The sequence below is a fragment of the Condylura cristata genome, unplaced genomic scaffold (genome assembly GCF_000260355.1).
Source record: "Condylura cristata isolate star-nosed mole 26May11 unplaced genomic scaffold, ConCri1.0 scaffold00021, whole genome shotgun sequence".
NCBI lineage: Eukaryota > Metazoa > Chordata > Mammalia > Eulipotyphla > Talpidae > Condylura > Condylura cristata.
Genome location: NW_004567122.1, coordinates 20,102,515 through 20,121,657, shown reverse-complemented (window position 1 = coordinate 20,121,657; position 19,143 = coordinate 20,102,515). Strand labels below are relative to the sequence as shown.

At 40.3% G+C, this 19,143-nt stretch overlaps 1 protein-coding gene and 1 long non-coding RNA gene across 2 annotated transcripts in view; one reads left to right on the top strand and one right to left on the bottom strand.

Annotated features, from left to right (window-relative positions):
* Positions 1-1,647: 1,647 nt before the first annotated feature.
* Positions 1,648-6,940, bottom strand: LOC105853918. The gene is made up of 2 exons (XR_001145659.1): positions 6,835-6,940; positions 1,648-1,789 (listed from the first exon to the last, which is right to left on the bottom strand). It is a non-coding gene; the product is annotated as an uncharacterized LOC105853918 (long non-coding RNA).
* A 474-nt stretch (positions 6,941-7,414) lies between these two features.
* Positions 7,415-19,143, top strand: part of MARCH3 (membrane-associated ring finger (C3HC4) 3, E3 ubiquitin protein ligase) — a 136,272-nt gene continuing 124,543 nt past the window's right edge. The window contains exon 1 of the mRNA XM_004686675.2: positions 7,415-7,594. The gene's annotated coding sequence lies outside the window, so the exon portion shown is untranslated. The remainder of the gene's footprint in view (positions 7,595-19,143) is intronic.

Below are 19,143 nucleotides of genomic sequence, written 5' to 3'. Positions count from 1 at the left end.
TGGTAGATATTTGCTCTAGAATACTTTCCTGACTAATCGGTGTCAGGGATTTTCAAACAAATGTTTCGACAAAACCAGATCAATGAGAAGAACCCTATTTAACAGATGTTAAAATTTTTACTGTTTTAATTTCTGTGGCTTAACTACCCACCCACCTCCTTAGTGCATCTCTTTATTTTGTTATAGGAAGATTTAAATAAGCAATCTGTTTCCTTTCTAAATATTTCTGAGTTAATAATACTTTTCTCACTTGTATTTTAATCCTGATGAGTAAACAGTAAAAATGCTAATTAGTAGCTTGTATCTGAAGAGAAAAAGCTATTTCTTGATGGGTAAAAATTCAAGATGAGGTAGAGAATTCACAGGGCACTAGCACAAATGGGCTAAATTGCACACTGAAGGAAAAAGATTAGGAACTGAATTGACCAGTTCCTTACACCAGAGAGAGAGCTTCTATTGTAGTGGAAAGACTTAGTTGAGGTCAGAATGTATTAAAAATACCCACAAACTAAAGTTATTAAAGTATACACATTGTTGTTAATTGCAGGTCAGGAAAAAAACAAAACAGAAGAAACCCTCCCCCTTTTCTTTTTACCCTGGAGCTAACGATAGACATTAAGTACCGTATAGGTTAAGGAGTTAATTTCATTGTTCAACTACTTACTTAAGTAGGGTGATGGAAATATTAGGTGGGTATCCTAAGTATACTGTCCAGAATCTGTACTCATTCTTTCCATAAATAACCATGAATAAGTTCAGGGTCCTGCTTGTGAATTCTCTCTCTCAGTTATCAATAACATGACTGTAAGCAACTCTGAATCTCTAGATATGCTGGTTTTTCATACACTTAAGAAGGAGGCCCTCCCTGGTGGTGCAACGGGTTAGGACGCAGCACAGCAAGCTAACTGCAGCCGCTTCACTGCAAGTTCGATCCCCACCCTGGAGGTGGTCCACATGGTGTGGCAGACCTCTCCTGATCTGTCTGCTGCTCCTCTCAGTAGTGTACTTTGCAGATCTGCCTGTTCTGCTCCCTAATCTGTTTCCGTGTCTCTGGTAAAGCCTCTTACTCTCCCTGTACCTCTGGCTTGCACCCCAGTTCTGTATGCACAAATAAATCTTTAAAAAATATATACTGAAAAAGAAGGAATGATAATATATATTTTGGTGGAATGCAGTAGTTAGCTAAGTCATGGTATGAGAAAACACTTATAGATGAAGCATGTATTAGCACACAGCACATGTTAGAAAATAAATGAATGGGAAAAGTCAAAGATGACTTCAGTCCCTATTGCTCACAGGCAAAACTATATGTATATTTAAGGTTGGCATTCAGTGCCCTAGAAAATCTGCTTTTCACAACTCTAGCCCTTTCTCCGTAACTACTTAAACATTTGACTATATAGTTAGAATTTGCCCAGCTTCATGTCTCTGTCATTCCCACTACCCACAACCCCCATTTGCCAAAGTTCCACCCATCTCTTAAAGGACCTCAAATTACCATCTCTAGGAATTTTAAAGCATTTCCTTCCTCTCTCAATCTTGGTCTTTGCTGTTTAAAGAACTCTTGGAGACATAATCCACAAACTGCTTACAGTCCCAGAAGACCACAAACTCCTGAAAAGCAGAAGCCATTTATTTAATACCCACCTCTGTGTGCCACAGACCATGGTGCCTTGCCAAGAGTAGGTGCTGAATAGACTCATGATTGAATGAATGCAGGATTTCTCCACCTGCCCCTGTTGTGCTCTTGGACAAAACACTTTGCCTCTCTCAGTCTCCGTTGCCTCAGCTGTGAACAGAGGATAACAGCATGGGTATACTCCCCAGGTGTGCTGTGAAGAATAAACCAATGACTGAAAAGCAATTTGAAAATGTAAAATGAAATGCTACATATAAATGTGACATAATCAAAATCATTTCTCTCTGTATTATGTTTTATTTGGCTTTATACCTTGGAATCCTTTGTGGGATTCAGAATTTCACAGATGCAATACCATCCACATTAGCACCTAAATTCTCTTGGGTAATAAATGATTGTGTGTATTATAGCTCACGGCTACTTTTCCCTGGCATACTTAAATGTGAATCTGTCATAATTTGGGTTATTCATAATACCTAATGATACAATTCATTTCTGAGGGATAATCCATTTTTTCCTTCTTTGGCTGGCCAGTTATCTTCACATATTGCTGCCTCATGGGACCTCATATCTACTACATCTAAAATCCAGATGATAAACACAAATTTTATTTTAGAAGTTCAAATTTTTTTAGGAGCTTATAATCTGAGACCTGGAAAGTGGTCTGTGATTTTGAAATACAACTTGCTTTCTATGGCCCTTTTTGTCCCAAACTGTGAATCCCTCACTTGCTTTGTTATATGTGTTTTAATGATCACTGCAGTTTGATTTCCTAGATACTAAGAAAGGTTAAATTAGCCCTTTCCATATCAAAGTCAGACAAAGCTACTTTAAAATGCTATTTTCTTTCTTAATATGTTCAAGAAAGAGATTGCCTATAGAAAATAAATTTTCTTAGAATATCTCCAGTGCTATAAAAAGACACTTTGACTTATAATGCATAGCAGGATATTATTCCTAGAATAGTTCTTACAAGTAGACAGATACTCTGAGGAAAAGATAGCAACATCACAGGGGTGCTGTGAGGATCAAGGAAGTCATTAGATGAAAAGGCTTGAAACAGTGCACAGCACATAGTAAGTACTCCATAAATATTAGGTACTGCTATTATCATTAGAAGGCCCACTATGAGCCCAGCCCTTAGGAGTTACATAGAGCTTCTTGTTTGAATTCAGAATAAGCCAGTGAGAAAAACCTGATCACTTGCTATCCTAAGCCCTTTTGACTCAGAGAAGCTAGCCAACTTGTCCAACCATCTTGTGCAATTTGTCCTTGTCTCAAAGTCAAGAAGCAAAGGAAAAAATCCAACCCTCATTCTATAGTGTTTTCAAAGTCCATATTCTTTGTCTTGTTTCTTCTAACTCACTACTGTTCTCATTTTTTTTTTTTTTTTGACTGAAGCTAGCAGTCTATTTTTCCACCCTGTGCATATGACTTTTCCTTTCCATGTGACTTACTCCTCAAAAATTTTTAAGAGTACATTTTACCTCTTCTAATGGACTTTTGACCAAGTTGTCCATAAGGACTGTTCATATCAGGCCTTTTCCTCAAGAACATTCTAGACTTTCACCAGATTTATCCTTACAGAGTAACATCATTTTTAAGAAGTTCAGTGTAGTTTTTCTTCTGGAGTAGGTATGAGGAATCCCAGGTATATGTGGAAGAGGATTTCCCCCTCTACATTCACTTCTGTTACTACAGGTTTACTTAGTTGGACCTGAGGCAACACAGCTCTCACATGGGGCAGTTGTGTTTTCATTCAAATGCAGTGAGGTATCATTATGTTGTATTATCACCAAGAGAAATGATAATATGTAAGAGTAATATCTGTTACAAAAGTATTTCCTAGCTGTGGTTTACAAACTAACTTCCATACTTTATTTTGCCAAAAACACGTACATACTTATAGTCTATACATTAATCATATTTCAAAGTGTCTGATCATTAGCTATTTCCTACTTCATGAACATGATCAGAACTATCACAATTGGAGAACTAAGGTATACGGAAAGGTTAATGGTTTGCACAAGGTCTCAGAATGGGTCTACAGCACAGATAGTAGCAGTATGTGCTTTTCTGATTATATATCATTGCTAAGGACTTTAGCTCATCTTGAGTTCAAATTTGGAATAATTTTTTTTTTAAAGATTTATTTATTTGTGCATACAGAACTGGGGTACAGGCCAGAGGCTCAGGGGCGGTGAGAAGCTTCACCAGAGACAGAGTGGGGAGCAGAACAGGCAGATCTACGAATTACACTGCTGAGGGAAGCAGCGGGCGGGTCAGGAGAGGTCTGGCTCGCCATGTGGTCTCCTTCGGGCAGGCGGCAGGCGGGAATCGAACTCATGCGGAAGTGGCTTCAGATTCTCAGTGCTGTGCTTTAACCCGCTGCGCCACCAGGGAGGGCCAAATTTGGAATAATTTTTAAAGTGAATATATGTCCAGAGAGGTGACAGAAATGGCACAGGTGGAAGTTTACTATTCATTTCAGTAAAGCTTTTAAAATATTTGGTAGTTAACAAAGATGATCCTTTTCTTCATTTCTATTGATAGAATAAAAGGCCAAAGATCCAGGCCCTCCCTGGTGGCTCAGTGGGTTTAAGCACTGCACTAAGAAGCTTAAGCCACTTTAGCATGAGTTTGATCCCCACCTGCCCTGGAGGTGACCACATGGTGTGGCAGACCTCTCCTGACCCACCCACCCACTGCTCCCCTCAGCAGTGTACTTCGTGGATCTCCCTGTTCTGCTCCTCACTCTGTCTCTGGTGAATCCTCTCACCCTCCACATCTCTGGCCTGTACCCCAGTTCTGTATGAATAAATAAATTTTAAAAAAAAAAAAAAGGCCAAAGATCTAATGAGATTAAAATGAATAGCAATTGTAAATGTAAAGAGCAATTGTTTAGATCACACTATTTTCCTATTTCAACATTTTTTTCTTTTTGACAGTTAGTATTGCTACAAATGCATACGTTTCCAGTGCTTTGTAACTATCATCATGGTGTCCCCCTTAAGCAGCTAAACATAATGGGATGATTCTGCCACTGCTGTTTTATGACAGGGAAAGCAAGGGTAAACAGAGGTTAAGTGACTGCCAGGAACACTCACCAAGGCAGCTAGCTGCTCACATTAGAACCCAAGGCTCCTATCAATCACATCCCATTGAGATTTAGAAGGTTCCAAAATATTGTTTCAGTGTCAGAGTTGGGTGAAAACCTGATGGAAATTTGCTCACCACCCATAGGGACCGGTACTGCTTCCACTGCTCTCCTCAAAATCTTCTGATTCCCAAACTTCCTCAGTTTAAACATCAATTTAAGGGAAAATCTGCTTTCATATTAATAGATTAGAACTAAACAAGTGATTTCCATATCTGAATTTCCATGGCTTTCTTTTCTTTTCTTTTTTCATACAGCTAGGACTATAATAAGCTCTTAGCAAGTAGTACTTATTGTTTTTCCTTAGAAAATGAATATAGCATGGTCCAAACTCAACAGATTGTTAGGTGGACTGGCAACTAAAGGAGTCATTCTGTGTCTGAGTTGGAAGATGTCAAATAACAATTATAGCAGAAGATGGCATGGACATGAGTGTTGTTTAAATATATCCCCATCTCTCCCATGTCAGCCATGGATAGTCATGTCTGTATGAGAAAAACAGAAAACTTTAGAAATCAGAACATGGAAGCCACTTGTTTAATTCTAACTTACTTGAAATGAAAGGAACTGTACTTACTTTTTTCATCATTTAGCAACTACTACAGAAAGTACAGTCAAGAGCCAGTGTTTGGCTTCTATCACCAAGATGATTTTTAAAATAATTACTAGAATCTGTGTAAAGCCTTCACAAGGTACTTATATGATAAAAATTGTTGGGGAAAAATTTTAGTTTCACCCAGGAGTAGGAAAAAAAACTAAGGAAAAAAATTAAAAAACTAAGAAAAAAAAAAAAGGAAATTTATTTCTCCCCTTATCCCTTATGCTATCATCCTGACCTGAGGAGAGACCTGGCGTATATTCCACTCACCTTGTCTATATTTAATACTTTCTGGGCAAAGGCTATTCTCCTAAGCCACTCAATACCATATTCAGCAATTGTTAGAACTGAATCCAAAAAAACTGGCCTCCTCACCTATACCAGTCCTTTGGCTCATGAGATAAGGAACAGTTTAAATATATTCAATTTCTGCAACACTGATATATTTTTCAGGACCTACTAATGACTATCCAGACCCTGATTTTCTTGTCTGACAGCCTATCTTACAGACTTCTCCCCAATGAGGAAGGGGGCTGAGGAGATATAATTTGAAATTCAATCCAGACCAAAGCTCACTTCAGAGCTGCATCTTGGGCCTTTTCAGTCATGGAACAGTAACCTGTTTTCTTGCTAGTGACCATCTTCATAACTTGTTCATGAGGGGCGGGAGGTTTGAGCTTGATGCAGGCCTTTCTAGGGGCTAGGCAGGCACTGAAATAACATCTGTAGAGGTCCATAATCCCATGATATGCTGAACAGGTGCCGAAAACCTTTAGGACTTCAGGGATCTAGGTGAGAATAAGGTTAGTGGTGAAGGAGAGTGTCAGGTTCTAGGATGCTTGACGAGTTCCTGACATGTTAGTTCATTTTGCTAACATGGGCTGAGTACTACCTAAGGCAGATGCGGCCCCACCCAGCGTTTACAGTCCAGGACTTGTTTACATTCTAGACCTCAGGGTGGAAAACAACCCCCAATCTGCTTTTGGAGTCCACATACCCACAGATCCTTAGGAGTGGGTGCTGCTGCCAGGAGAAAAGGTCTGAAGCAGTCACCCATTAACAACACAAGCAGTGCGCCAGGAAGGGCTCTTCAGGAGCCACTCCGCTGAGACCGACCCATAAAGGTCACCACGGGGGCCTCTGAGCCCATCGCCTCCCTTCCAAGACAGGGACTTCTGAAGGGAAGGGGCGGGGAGAGAGAAAGCCGAAGGGGACAGACCAACGATAGAAGGAACGGTTCCGGCCCGGCCTTTGAGTCTAAAAGGACTGAGCAGCGGGGGGATGCTCCCTGTGGGGAGTGTCTCGCTAGCACCCGGGAGCATAGGCGCCGGTTCAAGTCCCCTGCTGCCGGTGGTGTCAGGGCAAGGGTGAGGAAGGAACTTTGCCGGAGGGTTGTGGAGACCGGGGCGCCCAGAGCTCCAAGTCCTGAGCCAGGCTCACCCTCTTTTGAGTCTCGGTTTCTTCGGACTGTACGAGCTCCTCTGGGGAGCCAAGTCGTGCGCCTCAGGCGGGCGCCGGGTGCGGGCGTTGTCACCCGGTTTCGGGACGCGCTTCGGTTGGGCTTGCAGCTCCGCTATCTACGACCCGCGGCGGCTCCGGGGGATCCGCAAGCACCAGGTTTCTCTCAGTCACGGGCCTTTCCAGACCGCCACGTCCTTCCTGAGGCGCAGGAATCCCGCCGCAGCCGCCCTCACAGCGCGAGCTGCAACCCCAGCTCCTCAAAGCCGCCAACTTCCCAGCCGCCGGCGCGTCTCCCCGCCAGCCCAAGGCCACGGACTATTGGACCACGGCTATGGGGCGGACCCGAGCGGCTGGCAACGCCTGCGGCCGCCTGGAACCACGCGCCACCACGATTGGCGGCAGATTCAGTCAGTCACAGGTGGTGGGGCGCCCCGCCCCTTGTGGGCGGTCCCCGGTATCACTCCGCCCCCTCCGGCGGCCGGACCCCGCCTCCCTCCTGAGCCGGTCGCCTCAGCCCGGCAGTTCGCCTCATTTGCTGAGCAGGTCCTTGAATTGTTGTCGCGCTCCAGGCGGCTGCTGAGCCAGGGCTGCCGCCGGGCTTGCCCTGCTTCTTCTGAGGTACCAGACCAAGTCAATGTGCCCCGGTGCGCTGGGGCCAGAACAGCCGCCAGTCGGGGCAACTTGGGATTCGGTACCCGCACCAGGGGCGTCGGTTTGCTACCTGGACTCCGCGCGAAGGGTGAGTGGCGGCGCGCAGAGCGAGCGGCTGTTCCCTGCGCTGTTGGGCTGCCTGGGAGCCGGGGAGTCAGACGCGTCCGGGTACGAGTCGGTCTGTCAGTGGGAGTGTGGCCGCTGTGGGGAGGTCAAGGCTAGGCAGTATTTACCCACTCCCGAACTTCTTGTTTCGAAGCGTCGCAACTCAGCTCGGGACGCGGCTCTCTGTCTGCAAGAACTTGTCGTATGGTGATTACCTTCATTTGGTGGGGCCGGGGGACGCGTCCCCTGACCCTCTGCGGCGTGACACGCGCGCTGGGGGCGGCCTCAGTGCCCAGTGGTGCACGGACAGCAGTTGCTAGATGGCTTGCGGCTGGGTTCCTGAAAAATTAGCCCGCGCTGGAGCGGGTGCGGCAGGATAGTCCGGCGGGGGTGTCTGATCCTGAGTCTGAGCCAGCAATCCCCGCGTCCCGGGGGGATGTAGGGGGGGCGGGGGGACTGCGTTGGTCGGAGAACTTAAGTGACCCGTCGGGTTCTGTAACAGCAGGAGCTTCAGTGTTCCAGTACAATTATGGCAGTGAAAACCATTGACAGCACGGATATTAAACTTTGTAAAGTAATTGCTTCTCTCATGAGATCAGACCTCCAAAGCCATCCGCAAGGTGTGTACAAAGGACTTTGTTGTTCGGACCAGGGGGGACCTTCTATCTGTTCAAGTTACCGGAGCCCGGGAGAATTCAGGACGAGTTGTGAAAGGAACAACCAGGCCGATCTGTTGGTGTTTTGTTTGAGCATCTGCGTGTGTAAGTGATGAAGTTGTGACAAGAACTGACAACAGAGGACTCAAGGTTAAACCTGACACCGTTCGTTTGTGGCTTGGTCTGGGGTAGGTTCCCCAGCCCCCCCTTTCAATGATAAGGATAAAAGCAGCTGGTTTGTTTTTGTTTTTGTTTTCTCTCCCTCTGTGTACCATTACATATAGTGTAGTTTATTACGTGTAGTTTTGGGAAAATTAGAATTGAATGCAATTTCTTTCCTTTGTGATTTTCATTAGATGTGAATGAGAACTTATTGAAAGTGCCTGGTAAGATTTGGGTACAGAATTTGAGGTTATTTTTATCTTTGAAAACGTTGAGACATGCCGCTATTTTATGCACATATACATGTGCATATGTGTGTGTGCACTTGTATGATATCTGCTAGATGAATGAAATAGAAATTCAAGGCTGAATTTTCCCAGGGTGAGGAGATGGCCCTTCTAGGCTGTGGGGTGTATGGTGAGTGACTCTGTGTGTATGTAAGTATGTCTGGATCTGCCTGCTCTGTCTGGGTCAGTGTATGTCCATGAACTTTACGAGCGTTCAGTTCAATACCAGTGGGTGCAGATTCCGCGTTCCTGTTTTACAGCCCAGCAGCCGCCAGCCAGCCCATCTGTTAAAACATAACATGTAGGCTTCAGTCAGAGCGCTAGGGTAGAGCGTGGGTAGGGGGTAACCCTTAGTAGAAACAACATGCTACAAACAAAGCCTGCCTGCCTCTCAAGTTCTATTTTCATTCAACCTGAAATTGTGGTTTTGGTAAAGGAGAAAAGGAGTGTTTAACTCCTCAGAAATGGCAAGCTACATTTTGTGAAATGATAGCCGAGGTTTGGGAAGGCAGAGCTTAAAGGAGGGAAAAAACACCCTAGATAAAAAATGTGGTGCTTGTCACAAAACCATGCAATACTGGTTTATTGCTTTGCAGTAGCATGTATATCAAAAACTGTTTCTTTTTACTTCTTAAGCAAAAGGATTCAAACTGAATTATTTTACACACCCACACAAGCCTTAATAGAAATAAAGGACTTTGTAGAGGCTACTTAATCCACTAGATTTAAGGCTACCTTCATAATTTTGATGAAATATATTTTTTAGGAATTTATAACTTGGATGCAAATTCATATTCAACCTAATCACTAGTTGCAATGGTTCACAATCTGTAATTTTAAAATAATAAAAAACCTTTATCACAAAAATTCTGATGACTCAAAGGGTCTGGGAGGATTATAACAGCTTTAATAAGTTCCTGCAGCCAGTGACTGATACTTAAAAAAACTATAAATTCCTTTAATAGCATAATTAGTTTTGGTGACAAAAAAAGCAGTATTTTGTTTTTGAGAAGTATAGTTGATATTTCCCCAGTAATTTCATGCTTATAATTATATTTTAATAATGGTGTTCATTATATGTAGGCAGAAATGAACTGGGAAGTTTCTTAAGAACCCATCAAAAGAAATATTATTTTTATTTCTGTGGTACTTAAACATTTGGAATATCTGTAAATCCCTAATCTATAAATATCTTTAAATTTCTAATGGGCTAAAATTAGAAACAATAATTTCCCTGACTCGCTATACATCATCTGACTCAACTGTGGGTTGCTTCTTAAAGTTCAATTCATGAACAGAACTCATCTCTGAGATTCATTTTAGGAGTCTGGGGTAAGGTGTAGGAATCTGTATTTTTAGCAGGCATCCCTAAGTGATTCTGATGCTAGGGATTCCCTCATTGTATTTGAAGAATCACTGGTATGGTATTTATAATACAAAAGAACAACTGTAGTCTATGAGTTGATTTAACACATAATTTTTCCAAATTTTCTGGGTGGCACCTACTGGCCTTATAAAATTTATAGGTAATGCTTTAGCACGCTGTCCAAGACAGTGGCATTTTTTGTCCTGTATTCAGAAGTGTTTTTGGATGCTTCAGTTGGAGTCCTAGGTGAACCCCCAACTCAAAGGAAATCTGGGAAACCAAGGTAATTGAACACTCCCTCCCAGTCCAGTGGGCTTCTGTGATGCCTTTGCTAGTTCTAACATATCATTGGGCTTTCCTCCCTGAAGGGTAGGAGAATCTCAGTCTTTAGGGGAAATCTTTGATTTTAAAGCCCTTCCATGCTTGGGATCTGGAACCTCCATCGGAGTAGATTCATAGATTCATCCTAAGTCACAGATCTCCTTGGGTAGTGGTAGCTTCTTGGCCTCATGTGTGTCCCATGCCACCCAGAGAGTCTCCTTTTCAGAAAGTCAGTTTAGAAGTATTTTTGGAAGGCCTCTATCCACACCATTATACCAAAACCTCTCTTAGAAGTATTTTAACTTGCTCGATTATTTGCTTAGGTAGTTTTCTCAACATCACAGAGTGATGGGTTGAGAATTGATTGCTACTTCTCAAATCTATGTAAATTTTGATTTATTCATTATTGGAAATGAGGATTTTTATTTATAGTTTGAATACTAACATTTGGATATTTTTCTCTTATTTCATACTGGCTTAATTTTCAATTTAAGAGTCCTTTATGAGGTTTAAAGGAAAAAGACTCTACCAGAAATTGTGTTGTTCCCTCTCTCTACCATCCTAAAAACAAATGATTTCTTAGTGGTCCAAAGTACACTGGGAATATATACCTCCCTGATGATACAAGGATGTAGATAGGCAAGGACACTGAACTTGGATTTTGGATTGTTCCAGGCCACTGGATCATTACTGGGACTATTACAGAGTAATTTCTGTTCTAAGGAGCACTTGGCAGTCATGTTTATAGGTCACTTATCTTAACAGTCCTTTGAGTGGGATGATTTTTACCCCTGCATTGTTACAGATGAACAAACAGCAGCCACAAAAGGATAATATTATTTACATTCGTTTTTCATATTCAAAGATGGCACCAGTAACGGAGAGGTTGGCCTTGTGTTTTGAATTGTTTTTATATAGTGGTGTGGTGGTTTGATGGGGTAATGCATAACATCAACAATTTTTCATCTTTTTTTTAATATTGCATGTGATCTTGAAGCAATTTTCTTTATAAAGCTAACCATAAATATTAATTGGTCCAATGAGCTGACCATAACCAACAACCATGACCCAGAATGGTGAATAATTTGCTATAGGTCATGGAATACAATGGCAGTAAAACCTATAGGTAGAATTAATTAGACTAATATTTTAGACCTGTATTGTTTGCCTATTTGAGTCATGTAGTACTGATAATAATGTTTTTACACTAGCAAGACAGAGTTGCTTGTATTTGATTAGATGGACCTAGAAAAATTTAGAAGACTCGAATTATACAATAAGGCAGATGTGTGCCTACTTTAAAAAACTGCAGAATGTTACTGTTCTTGAAAGTGGGCCATAGGTCATGAAAGCTTCTCAGCAACAATTCTTACTTTTCTTCTTTTTCTTAACCATGGCATACTTTTGGTGTCTAATTTTCATTTGACAAATTCTTTTCAAGTTTTTAACCTATCTTTCATTACCCTTATTCCCTTGGCAAATCTATTGATAAAAATACATTTTTCAAGTCACTTTGTCCTTTTAATATCCCCTAGAACTTAAATTTTAGCTACTTTTACTACATTTCTCTTACTACAATGTCCCCTCAAACTCATACTTTTACTGTAGTTGTTTGGGTCTAACAGCAGTCTCTAAAATAGAATAGTCAATGAGCTATAAAAATTGCACACTAAAAAAAATGTCATACTAGTTTTATAATGTTGTAACTTTGTAGATATAACTATAACAAAAGTAGAAAAAGAAAATGAAGAAGGATAACGTTAAAGTCATGCTGATTCATGTATCATACTAGATATTGCCAGCTTATAGTTTCTGTGAGAAATTTAAGCTCCAAATGAATGAAGTGACAGATGTCCCCGTCTGTGGCCTTACAGACACTCTCCTGATACCAGCTGAGAAGTAGAACTGAAGGCAGAGTTTTGGGTTACAGAAGAAAAACAAATGTTAAGCTGAGCTGGCAAAAAAAAAGTGGAGGGTCTAAGGGTAGAATGGATGAGGAAAGTGGTGGGAGAGAAATATCTGCAGTAAAATGCCAGACAGGGTGGTAACAAATTATAGAGGTGCTGAGGGCTTGGGGTTTCTTGGGGCATTGATTCTGTTTTATATTGTCTTCACAACCTGTTCGCTCTGCTTGCTTTAAATAATTTATTATAGCAGTAGGCCTTCCTCTGGTTAGTTGCTTTTTTTATAACTTTTCTCTTCTTATCTCTGGGTCTAATCAGAGGCATATGTAATCATGTGGCTGCTCTAGAGTACTTAGGAAAGCCCGGGATCAATATTGTTACATTATAAACCCATGACTGTTCTGTTTTTCAGTGTTTTCTTCCCTGTTATATTAATTCAGTATCTATATTTTAAACAATATTTTATTAATCTTTGTACAAGGAGACTTCTGGGCTTATTCTACTTGGCTGGAACTATCTTTTGAGTAATCCATCATCAGACCACCATTGATCTAATGATGTATTTATTGCTCACTATTGCAGCACTGGCAAGAAACCCAGTATGTTTCTAAAATTTTGATTAAAAAGAAATCAAGTTTCTTCAAGGCGTAGCCATCCAATTATGTTAGCAGCTGCCAAGTATATTTTATGCTAAGATATATACACATATTTCAAGTGAGCAAAATGTGATCTTTTTGAAAGCTTCTAAAACTTTTGCTATGAAATAAGTAGAACAAGAATCATGCCTCATAATTGGAAAAAGTTTGAATGCATTCCCATCTCAGCCAAAGATAAAATATAGTATTTTTTCAGATTTTATCTCTGGATACTAGAATGAATATATTTATTGAAAATAATAAAAACTGCTAAGAACATTGATTGTTAACAATATTGGTGGTGATAAGGCCTAGGTACTTATCACCAGTACTTGAGTGATCTTCCAGGTAATCATCACAAATTGAAATGACTAAAAGTTCTTAACAAATAGTAATTGAGTTTGGTTAGGAATTCTCTTCTGCTTAACTAATTCAAACTGCAATTCAAGTATTAGTGCATTTGGGAAGCTTCTCGCTGTCCTTCTATAGTCCATCCTTCTATAGTGTTTACCAGTTATGGAGTCCTTCCCTTCTCGAAGCTTCCTTTCCAGACTGGGAGAGCCAGTTGAGGGTTGACCACACCAGTTGATCACACCTTTCATATTGCAGTGCCTTAGAAACAGGTACTCAAGAAATATTGCTCCTTGTCCCAGAAGCTCCAGGGAATTACAGGTGCACTCTTACAGGGTCTTCAAACAATGGCACAACAAAGATGGTCACCAAAAGTTGGGATGGTAGCAATAACTGAATTTTAGTACCAGTCTTGGATATTAGCATGAGTTCAGTACTTGATAAAACTTTCATCTCACCCATTTCTGCCCCCTCTGTCTTTAAAATCCTCCTCTTCATTCCTACCTCACCTTCTCTCACCATCTCTCTTTTTTTTCCTTCAATGATGTCTTCACAACTACCCCATTCTCAGTCCACAGGCCATCTCCCCTATTTCTTTTTTGTTTCCGTGCCTCCTGTCATACCTTGAAAAAGAAGCTGACAAATGGGCCCCATATAGAGTCTTTGACAATCTCACTCTTACCTTTTGAAATCTCTATTTGGTTCCTTTACCATCTAGTGCAGAGAACTAGCTAGCTTTGGTCATGGCCTTTAGAAGAGAAAGGTGATGTTGAGCCTGGAAACTGCTGATTCCCAAAGCTCAGCATAAGGAAGAAACTTGTTACTTTCATGGTTTTTTTTTTTTTTTTAAAGATTTATTTATGCTTACAGAACTGGGGTACAGGCCAGAGGTGTGGTGGGTGAGAGGATTCACCAGAGACAGAGTGGGGAGCAGAACCGGCAGATCTACTGAAATACACTGCTATAAGGAGTATCGGGTGGGGGGTGGGCCAGGAGAGGTCATGCCATGTGAGTCAGCTGGCTAGGAATTGAACTCATGCTGCAGTGGCTTCTGAGAGCTTCACAATGCTTTAAACAGCGGTGCTTTAACCTGTTGAGCCACCAGGGAGAGCCCCACTTTCATGTTTTTTTTTAATTTATAAATCCCTTTTTGTTCATGAAGCACCACCCACATTGTCATGTTTATGATACAATCTGAAGGCTTTGGTAACTACTAGCTCTTACCTTAAATCAAGGGTATTGAGGTCATGTACAGACCCAAGTGTCTAGATGGAGTTATGGATCACACAAGTTAAACATAATCAATTGCCTGAGGTTAGGGCCATTAGGCTAACTGACCCTTTTATATTAGGTTCTTAAGGGACTTAAATGGACTGCAGAAGATCAAGGACCCTCATTTTCTGTCTCTCCTGGAAAATTAAACCTCACTTCACTTAGGCACCCTCTCCTCACTACTTGCCAAGAAAACAGAAGTCATTAGAAAGCTGAATGATAACATTTTAAAAGTATTTAGATGTTCAAGGCAACATTGATGAGCAACACTAGATTAGGTCATGGACTGGTTTCTTTCGAAGCATGTAATTCAGTCACACCAGCCCCTGCATATCCAGAGCTACTGGCCTGGATGATTTGTGGAGGCTTTGGGAAGGGGTAGTCTGTGGAACATAATGCTTTTCCCTTCCATCCCAACAATGATGCTCTGCTTTGGCATTTTCTCAGATCTGTTTTTCAGCATCACAAATACCAAATTTGATTCCTCCTATACTTGACAGTTATGTTATATGAAATACAGGTTCTCAGAAACCTCGCATCCCTTGATCTTTTTAATTTTTTTAATTATAATTGTTTGATTTCAACAGGTCTCCTTCATGTAGACCCATCTTCCACTAATGTTTTCCTTTCTTTAGCATCCCTTTCCTTTCTTCCTGGATAAGAGTTTTATTTTATAAAAAGCCTGTTACAATCAGCTACTACTAGTCTTACCCTGTGGGAGTAACTTCATTGTTAATCATTTTAAAGAACTTTACTGGAGTATTCCTGTATGTCTTTCTAATGCTAAAGAGGGAGACCACAATAATACAGCTTCTCCTCTTTGGGTTACTACCCACTTGGACACCCTTACGTAGCACTAAACTTCAGTTTTCACTAATCTTCACCATACTTGACCCCTCACCTGCCTGGTCACTCTAACCACCACCTGCTCACTTTTTGTACACTAAGAAACAAAGTCACAAGGTCCCACTAGCAACAGACATGTTAACTAAAACCAAAGTGATTAGCCTATGTCCAAAATCAAAGCAGGTATATATAGGATAAGGAAAAGAGGGTCAGAGCTACCCCAGTTTCCTTAAAAACAGGATATCTGAATCAAAGTGCCTTTTATTGATGACTTAATTTGTTGCTTTAACTAACCAGCCTCTTGCCTCTTAGCTGATGTTAACAGTTGTCACTTTTTCTCTCCCTTCAGAATGACTGTCAGTGAACTTCCATTCTCTTAATTTTAGTTTTTGGTCTATCAGGTTGCTTTTCCTGATACACCTACTTAAGTTGTGTTGCTTCTAACCTTTCCATGTATTTTTCTCACCTTGACAACAGTTAGATACCAGCCTCACTATAAATGAATTTCTATTTTCACTACAAATTAGTAATGAAGACATTACTGATAGTGACCCTTTCAAGAGCTGAGGCACCATTTACTATTCTCTTTTAATTATGGTCTCTTAGCAGATTTCACCAATTACAACTTCCACTCCATTTTCTAAGTGATGTTTTTCAAATACTGTACAAAATTATGAAACCTGTGTGCATTACATTTTCTGCCCACCATTATATGTTAAATTTATACTTTTCTTGTAGGGAAAATGCTTATTAGACTGGAATGGATAATTTGTTTTCTAACATATTGTTTTTTGTTTATTATGAACTATGAGACACTTATGTAATTTTTATTTTACTTCATTCCTAGTCCCCATTAGCAGTTACTCAAGCAATAATTCCTCTCTATCCCTTTCTTCCACAGTCAATGATTATCTATCTGTTTTTGTAAGATAGATATTTTATTTGACTGGTCTCTTATATTTTCCATTTAAAAGTAACTCAATATAGCTAAAAAAAATATCTAGTGTCTTTTGATATTTCCGCCTGTCTTAAGGCAGGTCTACCTCCTGACTACAAATCACAATATTGCATCTCTTCTCTGGAGTACTTCTGCCCCTTAATCCTCTTGTCTAGTGAAGTGTGAAGCTGTTTCAGCTTCCTTAACATCTGGCCTGTGCTGGGATGTAGTCTCTATTGAATTCTTTTGTCATTGAATAGGGCTCAAAATGGTAACCTTATAGAACAAGAGACCAGTGAGAGGTGTGCTTCTTTTAGCTTTGGGGGGAAAAACATGTCATTGTTGGGCAAGAAGTGAAAGACAAAGTTTTAAACAGAGAGAACCAAAGACAGAGAGACCACTATGACAAGTAACCCTACCAAAGCAACAGCTATCTGTTGTGATTTCTATGGTGTTTTAATCTTGGGACTTCCCACTGTCCCAACATTGTAAAATACAGAGCTATACCCACTCATATCCAAAATTATTGAGATTTAGTTCACTGAGCTAAAGTCAGAAGTCTTAGTTCCAATCCTAGACCTTCCCAAAGACAAAGAAATTAGTGCTGTTTCCAAATGAAATGGAGATAATATGGTACACCCACTAGGACACATTCTACACAAAACACAAGAACCCAACTCAAATTGAGCCTAACAGTAAGGAATTGAGAAGTAGCATCAGTGACAGGATTGGTTGATTCAGTGGCACATTGATGTCATCAAGAATGTAAGTTCCTTTCATCTCTACATACAAATGGTTCTTTTCTTGTTTGCAAGATTGCTGCAGTCCTTCAGATGTCATTTCTTCGCATGAAAATATCTAGGACACAGAAAATAGATTTGCCACCCTCCACACCATCTTTGTTCTCCTTTTGAAGAATGTGAAAACATTTCTAAGACGCCAAGAAGACCTCCCTCCTCATTGAGCAGAGCTGGGTCACATGGCCCTCTCTAAATCATTCACTAGCAAGGGGGTTGCCATTGCCTGAGGGAGTGAGGAAGCAAATTTGAACAAAGTTAGAATCCTATTAGTAAGAAAGAAATATGCATTGGGAAGTGAGGGACCAGTAGATGTGATAGCAACTGTAAATGGCTATTACATGTTGTAACTTGAAAAGTAACTGTGAAATTCCCTATATGATTGCTGAATAGTTGGTGGGAACCACAGAGTTGCTACACATTTATGGACACAAAATTCTGAGTCTAGGTTGACAGAGAGAGGAAAGCCACAATATCGACTAATTAAGGACAAAGGAATGAGCCAGGATCAATAATTATTCTGATTAGAACCACAATATACCCTAATGAATTTGAATGCACTAATTTATGTCTTTTTATACTCAGTAAGCATCTGACCTTTGCTGAATAAAAAAGATTAAAATAACCCACTTATTTCTCAATAATTCCATATTTCTGATATATTACTTGGCAGTATATGTCTATTTGAATGTAAAAGAATTTATTAACCTTATTTACATATCATGGAATTAACAATAATGATAATTACAGATGATTGTAACTGACTATTATTTAATTGAGTGCCTTTTTGTAAATTAGGAGTTTAGCATCCAGGAGGAGTAGTAATTTGCTTAGGTCACATAACTACTGATTGGTTAAACTAAGATTTAGACTCAGGTACATCTGCTCTTGTCCCTTCTCTGTTCGTGGCTTCCTTTCACCTTGGAGATAGTCTCAAGGTATTAGAGCCTATGTCTTAAGTAATAAAGCCTCGCCATCTGTATATACTCATTACTTCTTACCTTCACTAAGTTTCCAAACACTCTGTTGCCTTTGTTGTTTGTCTAAAAAAAGCCAGTCTCTTCCCAAACTCTGAACCTTTTCATCTGTAATTCCTTCTACTTGATTCACATATCCAAGTTCCTATCGCTACTTCTTTCCTTTCAGGGCTCATCTTCACAGGTATCTCTCAGGGCTATCCCATCTATTCTGTTCATGGGACCCTGCCAATTGTCTACCATTTTTGTTTCTTTCATGGTACTTGCCGCAATCCTCTATAATTAACCTATGTGTCTACTTGTTTTGTCTATGTCCCCCACCCTCTAATTTAAATTCTGTGAGGTCAGCGACCATGACTGTATTTTTAATAAGGAATTCATAATCAAGTGAATAAGTTAATGAAGAAATGAATAGTTAGAAGTTTTGACATCTAATAACCCACAGTTGGTGATTATCTATAACACTAGGAATAAAGTAGGATGCCAGTTGTCTTTTGTGCTGAGTATGTACATTTCTTTGAGTTTTTTTCCCCCGATAAAATTTGAAAGCTGATAAAACCTGCCTGCCTTTCTTTCTATTTGAAGGTAAAATAAGATACAGGTATCAAAATTCTTTGAAGAAAAGAAGCTTTTGCTATAGTATTATTATGTAAGAGTTTAAGAAAGCCTGGTATAATGAGGGAAATTTGAATAATGTTCAACTTTATTTTTTATATTAATTATAGTTTTAAGGATGCCAATTCTTTTAATTAAGCATGCCAATTCTTTTAATTAAGCATAAACCCTTTAAAAGTAAGTGTGTGTATATAAGACTAAATTGCAAATTGGGAGAATTATGACTGTATAATATTTTACAGTAGCAAGTTCACTTAAAATTGTTTCTTCTGGCCCTCCCTGGTGGCGCAGCGGGTTAAAGCACTGCACTGAGAAGCTAAAAAGCCACTTCCGAATGAGTTCAATTCCCGCCTCCCCGGGAGGAGACCACATGGCGTGGCAGACCTCTCCTGGCCCGCCTGCTGCT